Here is an 8,559-nt window from a genome sequence, read left to right as displayed (position 1 = left end):
TATATATGAAATTTCATTTGTATAATGATCTGTACATTAACAATTACGCCAACTTAACGCTACCTATATCTATTATGACGTCACAATGAACTTTATGCTTTTGACGTTACCAGGTAACCTACCTGACATTTGTATAACTGTCTGAAGAGCCGAACATGGCGAAAGCGCTTACAGTAAATGTTTTGTGATACTTTTGGATTTTTACTTTTAAATATACCAAAAACTGTACCGATTCTTCATTTTGTTTTGAAATTATATATATATATATATATATATATATATATATATATATATATATATATATATATATATATATATATATATATATAAAACTTTAACCCAGAAAAATAATTATATTCAGAGTAGAAATGTTAGAAAGCTAAACTCCTTAACAAATATCGTCATTCCGAGCTAAATGTTGAGTACATTTACAGAGTTTAGCAAATTGGATACAAAATGAAACAGACACAGTTTTTGTAAAGAGTTTACGTGCTCTGTTATTGTTGATGTTTACGATTCACTGGATGTTTTCAAGCTTTCAATCGTTATGATCTGTTCATCGCGCAACTGCACGAACTGACAATATATTGTGTGTATGTTTTGCTTTCGAACAATTCTACTCTGAATTTTCTGGATTATAGTTTTAATATTTTTCAATTATACACAATATTGCAACTTTTCCCAAGTATTTCAAAAGTAAATTTTGTGAGAGTGCAAGGGTGTTTCAATCAAACCCATCCTAAAATTTTAAGTTTCAACAACTTTAAGATGAAATAATTTTTTTAATATATTTTTGTGTGAGATGCTATTAAAATATATAAATCGTGATATTATACAACAAATATTAACTTCAAATCTGTGTCCATGCATATGAATCTTTAATATACTTTTAAAATGTGTGGCAAATCTAGAGATCGAACTGTGCACCATTACCTTATAAAACCGCTACATTTTATTCCAACGCCGTAACTAGACTTTTTTTTTAGCAACGACAATTGATTTTGGGGCCATGCGACTACCAAACTGGTCCATGATAGTTCCTGATAGGGATTCTAAGTTGGGGGGGTTACCCAAATTACATATAAATTATCTGACTTAAAAATCTTTGAAAGTTTTGTAGCACCCGCTATTGATTATTATAATCATAAATCATTGCATTAAAATGATATAATTCTTTCATTAAGCCGCTATTTAACATTAGCTGTTGAAAAGGTCAACCATTTACCCCCATTCACACATAGATAGCACTTCTGCTACGATCAACACGTGGCCAAAAACGCGACCGATCGTATGAAATCGCAGAAGAAACGTAATGTATTCTTATAAGGCGAAGTATGATCCCAGTAGGGTCTTAATGATCGGAGATAATTCGCCACGCTTATTTTGAACATGCTCAAAACAAGCATGGTGGATTGTGATCCAACAAGATTCGGAGTAAAGTCGTAAAAAGCGCGTAGAGAAGCACCGTAATCGTGCAAGCAGTGCGAAAGCATCGTGGAGAGATCTTCTTGATTGTAGTAAAAAGGCATTAATAGCGTAGTTATTTATCATGTACGCTCAATGCATGCAACGTTCTTACTAATGTACGTTCCCACTATGATCTCTCTACGTTTCTGAAGAGACTACAAAGACAATGTCCTTACGCCGATCATAATAGGATCTATCAGTCAGCAGTATGTTTTTATAACGCTATCTCAGTATTTGACCAATCATGATTTGTACACTACATGTAAAGAGTGACACTTTGATTGACGATCCATCGCAGTAAGAATTTTCACTTCTTGATACAGTTACAACTGAAAATGTCCCATAAACCACGCATAGTACAGGACGTAAAAAGATCTGCGATTGCAAGATATTTATATGTATGCATCATCGCAAAAATCGTATGAAAAATGTGCAATTGCTATGTAACCCAGTATACAGTATATACATCATCGCCAAATCGTACTAGAAGCGTAATACAATCGTAATCTGATCGGCACCATAGCAGCGTTATAGTTGTACAGTCATCTAGGTCTGCGTGACGTCGTAGTATGATGTTGAATGTCGTAGTGGCAGCGTAGCGTTAAAGCAGTAAACACGACCGCTGATCGGGAAAGGTCTGCATAACATCGTAGTAGAAGCGTGTTAGCATGCAGCGCGTTTGATGTAGGTGCATCGTAGTACGGTTGTACAATGAAGACCAAATTGCTCGATTTAAACGCTGATAGGCTCCGATCTGCCCCGATCCAATACTTTTTCAGATCGTGGCTAGATTGGGATGATCGTTGCAAAGTCGAAGCTCTGTTAAGACTGGGGACAATGCAAAAATTAATGGCATTAAGCACAGTAAATACAACGCTTAGATAAATTATAATCATTAAGTGGTTTTGCATCATTAGCGGTTGCCAAAAAGCTTTACGTTTTGACTAGTCGCCCGCGTGGTCATGGTGCAGTGGTTAGAACGTTTGCTCTAAATCACGGAGTAAGCTATTTATCCTAGCTTTTTTATAACGTGGTTGGCTCAATCCCTCTGTTGGTAAAGAGAGATTGGTCCTAAATTGGACGAGATAAAAAAAACCGAGATTTTGCAGTATGATAAAAAGGCAGCTGGTACACAAAAATTTCTCAGTGCGTAACGATACTAAATTCCCCCTCCGACAAATAATTCCGTCTTAATATAAGTGAGAAACTGAATAAATTAAAATAAAGCCAACGCTTTCGACTTACATGCATTTTAAACGTTAATGCAGCATCTTGTGAGTTTATTGATTGACAGAAATTGAAACAAAAGTTAAAGGATGTAATAAAATACAAGTAAAATTTCTTAGTAAGTTTATTACTTAGATACATATTAAAATATCGGTTAAACTTTTTTTTACTTTTAATACTAAAAATTTAGTTAGGCATTTGTTGTCTCAGTTTACAGCCTTATTATCAAACTAGAAATGAAAAGAGATCGTTCTGTATTTGGCATTTGAATAACTTCAAAAAACTTTGCCGTACTACAAATTATATAGATTTTTTGTAATACTTCTATGTACGATATTGGATTGATAGCATCTAATAAAAATCATGGCAGTATTTTAATAAATGTCATTACCTCTTACTTTCTTATGATACCTGTAATTTTCATGGATAAACCAGCAACAATGTGTTTCCATTGTGTGCCATTATTGATTGTTTTTATGCCTCAGAGGTTATTTTCGAAAGATCCCAGAAGTAATTTTTTTTCTGTTTTCAATATGTTTTTCTGTCTTTCTCTCTATCTGTCTATTGTCAACTTTATCTTGACCCATACCGATTGAGTGGGTAGAGCTAAGGGTTTTATATTTCACAGATGTATTTCATTTGGCAATGCCTTTCTTTGGGTGCCTTCAAATTTGACATCTTGACCTTGGAGTTTGACCTACTTTAAAAATATACCACACTTTAACTTTGGTCATACCTTTTGAGCAGTTGGAGCCAGGAATATTATACTTCACCTGTGTATTCGTTGTGACAAGACATTAAGCTAGTAATATACTTTACATTTTGGCCTTGACCAAAGAGATTGATCCACTTTTCAAAAAAAAACTTTAAATACGGTCATAACTTTTAAACAGATAGAAGAAGGATATTGAGATTACGAACAGTATTCAATATCATATACCATAAAACAATACAAAATAGGAGAAGAGCAAACACAGACCTCCGAAACATCAGAGCTGGGATCAGGTGCCATGGAGGAGTGAGTATCCCTGCTGACCAGTCACAAACGCCGTTTGCTCATTGTCATGATCGTGAAATAACAGAAAAATCCGTCGTCAATCCAGTGTATAAATTATGGACGAACAATTGGTATTAAAACATCAGTCAGTATTTGATAACTAGGACTTTCTTATTTCACAGTTGTATTCCTTATAACAGCTAGGACCTCTTCATTGGATACCGACACTACTGATTTTCGAAATCTGACATGCATTTCAAATAATTCAACCATTACCTTAAGTTTCCATATGGGAGTATTACTGTTTCACAAGCACATCCTTTTTAAAAAAGAAAAGAAAGAGAGCCTAATAGTAGTCTATATGATTTTGTAACAAAGGTTTACGAAAAATTTTTTCAGTATTAATACATTTAACCATTGTTTTTATCGTAAGCTATGCTTAAGAGGCGTGACATTTAGTTTAAAGGAAAAGTAGGCATATTTTTTGTACATATTTCTTGGACAAGAATCTACTCCTTGTTTGGTGTGCGTTGACCAGTGCTGATTAAGGCAATAATTTCAAAAAATGTCACATTATGTGCAAGTGCTTTGTGTTAATCAGTACGATTAAAGGTGTTAAATATGTCGGTGTGTGTAGCTAATAAAACAACGGGAGTTTAACGTACTTTGGCACCTGACAGGTACCTGCATGTAAAGCCCGCGGCAGATTGAATTGTCAATGTAGTGGTTATGTGTCAGCTTTATACGAGGGTTATGCGAAAAGTTCATGGACGTCTGCCACCCACATCTTTTTATTTGACGTGTATGGTTGGCTGTTCTACTCACAATTATTTACATGTATTTTTACTCCACTAAAATTATTTTCACTGCAGTTAAAATAAAACACTGGCCATTGCTACTCACAATTAAATATTTTTACTCCAGTAAAAATAATTTACTTCTCTACCCGGAGTAAAAATACAATGTGGCCATTTAACTCACAATTAATTAATTTTACTCCAGTAAAAATATTTTTACTGCAGTAAAAATATGACACTGGCCATTTCTACTCACAATTAAATATTTTTACTTAAGTGAAAATCAACCAATCACAGTCCTTGTTAGATATTTGGTGACTCATAGCTCAACGGGGAAAATTTCCCAGATTGTTTACACATGACATTTAGAAACTATAATGGATAGAGTTTATAATATGCGACATGACATACATAGGCGTCGGAACCCGGGGGGGGGGGGGGCCCCCGCCCTTTTTAAAAAAATGTATCATACATAATACATACATGTATATTGGCATTGAAAATTGGGGTTTACCTTTCTTTGTTGTTTTAACCCCCCACCCCCACCCCCCCTTTCAATTTCCTTCCTACGCCTAAGACAGGGAATATAACTGCAAATGGACCTTAACTATACGGATTTTCCGATATACAGTATACTATATAATCTTTAGAAAACATAGTTAAATTAATAGTATAGAAAACATGTAGTGATACTAAAGGAGAGATCAATTAAACGTCTTATGCCTTTTTTCCGCTTGTCAAGGAATTTCTGGTAGTTGATAGTGTCCCCAACTTAAAATATTTGGCTGTGTCAACAGTAGTAGCACTATATGTATATAAAATTTAAGAAGTTTTCCTCGTGAATTTATAGACTGAATCTTATAATGAAAAAGTTTCTATGATAAACATATAGAAGACAGTTCCGCATTTTTTGATATCATAACTCAATATCCAAACTGCTAATTTATAAATGCTTATTTGTAAAAACTTGGTTATTGGTTAATTTTAGTTGAGTAAAAATAAATAATTGTGAGTAGAACGGTCAACCATAGACGTGTTTTCCAAATTTGATAGAAAAATTTTGACTAGAGTTTAAATGATTTGTATTTTTTTTATATCACGATTTACTAAAAACTACGGAAGCGTATTGCTGCCACTTGAAAAAAAAATATTGTAAGTCGTACGTACGAGATAATAAGTCGTACGTACGAGATAATAAGTCGTATGTACAAGATACTAGGTCGTACGACTGAGATACTATGTCGTACAAGCGGCATAATAAGTTGTAGGTACGACATAATAAGTCGCACGTACGAGATAATAATTCGTACGTACGACATAATAAGTCGTACGGACGAATTATTAGGTCGTACGAACGAGATAATAAAAGTCGTACGTACGAGATGAAAAGTCGTACGAACGAGATAATAAGTCGTACGTACGAGATAATAAGTCGTACGTACGAGATACTAAGTCGTACGTACGAGATACTAAGTCTTACGAACGAGATACTATGTCGTACGTACGACATTCTAAGTCGTACGTACGACATACCCAGATAGCAAGCTTACGTTGGCCCAATGTTGGGCCAACGTTGTAAGTTATGTTGGTCCAATGTCGGAAAATGATGTTGGGCCAATGTAATTTTGCTTATCGGCGCAACGTTGCGCCAACATGTTGGCGCAACGTTGGCCCAATGTCATAGAAAGATAATTCTGACGTTGGTCCAACGTTGGGCCAACGTTGTCAGTTATGTTGGCCCAATGTCGGAAAATTTATATTGGGCCAATGTAATTTTGCTCATCGGCGCAACGTTGCGCCGACATGTTGGCGCAACGTTGGCCCAATGTCATAGAACGATAATTCTGACGTTGGTCCAACGTTGGGCCACTGTTGTCAGTTATGTTGGCCCAATGTCGGAAAATTTATATTGGGCCATTGTAATTTTGCTCATCGACGCAACGTTGCACCGACATGTTGGCGCTACGTTGGCCCAATGTCATATACAAAATTTACAATTCTGATGTTGGCCCAATGCTGTCCCAACATATTTTTGTACAACGATATTAAAGAAATCTATGGAATTCCATGGAAATATAAGAAATCCCAGGAATATACAATGAAAACTGAAATAATGATAACATCACAATTTATCATAGATCAAATCTATATTTCAAAATTAAAGATTCGTTTCTTTTACAATGTGTTTTGAAACAAATATATAATATTACATATACACTTATAGATGTACAATGTAAGCACATTTTTTCAAAGTATTCTCACTGATCGACATTCTTTGTAATAAAACAAACTATTTCTTTTTTAAAAAATATGGCATTTGACTTAATGACATTGGGAGAGGTCAATTGCAGTTACAAAGAACTTTCAGTTGCCCATGTACATTTACCGTACAAAGTTAATGAATAGACTAGAGTGACAAACACATGTATTAAGTACAAAATCTCAACTACACAACTACATTAATAAAAAAGATCCCATAAAATCAACACATGCTATTTTCACCGAATATGCCAAAGATCCTAATTAAGATAGATTCGAAATTTCTCGTCAAGTATCTGCTTGAATCACTTCCTCACTGATATCCCATGAAATTCACAATAATAAACAAATAAAATATGGCGTAATGTTAGAGGGTAGCCAAATAAATGGTCATGTCAGTCACGAACGGATTCACTTTAAGTCAGGAAGGTTCAGAAAGTTCAATATTGATCATTTCCATAGTCACTTCAAACTTTGCAGGCACAATTTCTGAAAGAAAAGATGACCATTAGGAATTAATCAATATCTCTCGCATATATAAACAAAAATATATGACAAATAATAAAGTAAGGCTCTACAAGACTGTAAAGACAATTGGTTATTTCAACCTGACAGTTCAGTATACTGTAAAATAGAAATTCGCTATCTTGCATTGTCTTTATTTAGGCAAAATTAGGCAGGGGGTCTGGGGGCCGCCTAGTGGGGCCCAGGGGGTGAAGCCCCCGGAAACTCCTGGATTCTAGAGATTTTGTAGGGTAAAAATGAGGTCTACCAATTAGACATATTTACATTTTCTAGACGAAACTGTGATTTACGCTAACTTTGACAATTTTAGGGGGTACCCCTCAAATCCGCCACTGTTTAGATTACCTGTCAGAATCCATTGTTATGTATTTTTAGGATTAAGGAAATTAAAAATTAAGAATATAATAAGAATATAAACCCCTTGTTTACTTTAGTGGATGCAATATTTTTTTATAGTTTTATGCTAAAAGATACAACTTAATAAAAACAATGTTAGGTTATTTGTGTTACTTTAAAATAAAAAAATTGAGCTGGTTCTCACCATTTTTACAAGCTGACAACTCGCCGGCGCTTAGGGAATCGTCTCGGGCACAGTCCACTGCATGCAACTATTAAATAATCAAAATAAATGCTGAAAATTATCTTGAACATGCATTTAAAAATAAATATATATTATTACATTGTACAACATACTCTGTAAATGTTGAAGAGAGGAACACTAAAATTCCTGAATCGATCCCAAATGCGGAAATTCGGGTTGAAATCCATCTTTATGAGAGATGTTTAGAAGTGTTAAATTATTATAACAAAATTGAAATGGCGCTTGCTCAAATGATTTCACTACAAGGCGTTTTATGTGTAGTGTCCTGACTAAGGAACAGTCGCAAAAGCAATTATTCATTCAAGGACAAATGTTAAAATATTTTGTACATTGTACCTACCGCAGTACCGGGTCGTAAAATGTCTTCATCTTCTGCCAAAACAGAAATTCCATCCAAAGCTAATCATGATTCTCCTTTTCGCAACACTCTCTTCCGAACTTTCCTTCTGTACAACATCAACATGGCTGCGTGGAACCCCCGAAAAATTTAAATTTCGGCGGGGTGTGTTGTTCAAATTAATTGCTTATCGAGCCCGACTTCGATCCCGATGTAATTGTACTATTGGTCGACAGTTTTAGAGAAAAATCTAAGTTATATTCCATAGTTTTGTAAGGGTTAAATAACTAGAAATGAATAAATAAACAAAGAATAAAAAAAAATAAATTAAATAAATATCTTTTTAAAC

General features: G+C 34.5%; 1 long non-coding RNA gene across 1 annotated transcript; it reads right to left on the bottom strand.

The window, feature by feature from the left end:
* Positions 1 to 7,184: 7,184 nt before the first annotated feature.
* LOC134275638 (uncharacterized) lies at positions 7,185 to 8,335 on the bottom strand. Its single transcript, XR_009993865.1, has 3 exons — positions 8,214 to 8,335; positions 7,814 to 7,880; positions 7,185 to 7,236 (listed from the first exon to the last, which is right to left on the bottom strand). It is a non-coding gene; the product is annotated as an uncharacterized LOC134275638 (long non-coding RNA).
* Between the last annotated feature and the right edge of the window lie 224 nt (positions 8,336 to 8,559).

Source organism: Saccostrea cucullata, unplaced genomic scaffold (assembly GCF_032062105.1).
Source record: "Saccostrea cucullata isolate Sc308-1 unplaced genomic scaffold, CSIRO_AGI_Scuc_v1 ctg7269, whole genome shotgun sequence".
In the NCBI taxonomy this organism is placed as follows: Eukaryota; Metazoa; Mollusca; class Bivalvia; order Ostreida; family Ostreidae; genus Saccostrea; species Saccostrea cuccullata.
The sequence above is the reverse complement of the archived record's forward strand: the minus strand, read 5'-3'. Positions and strand labels throughout refer to the sequence as shown.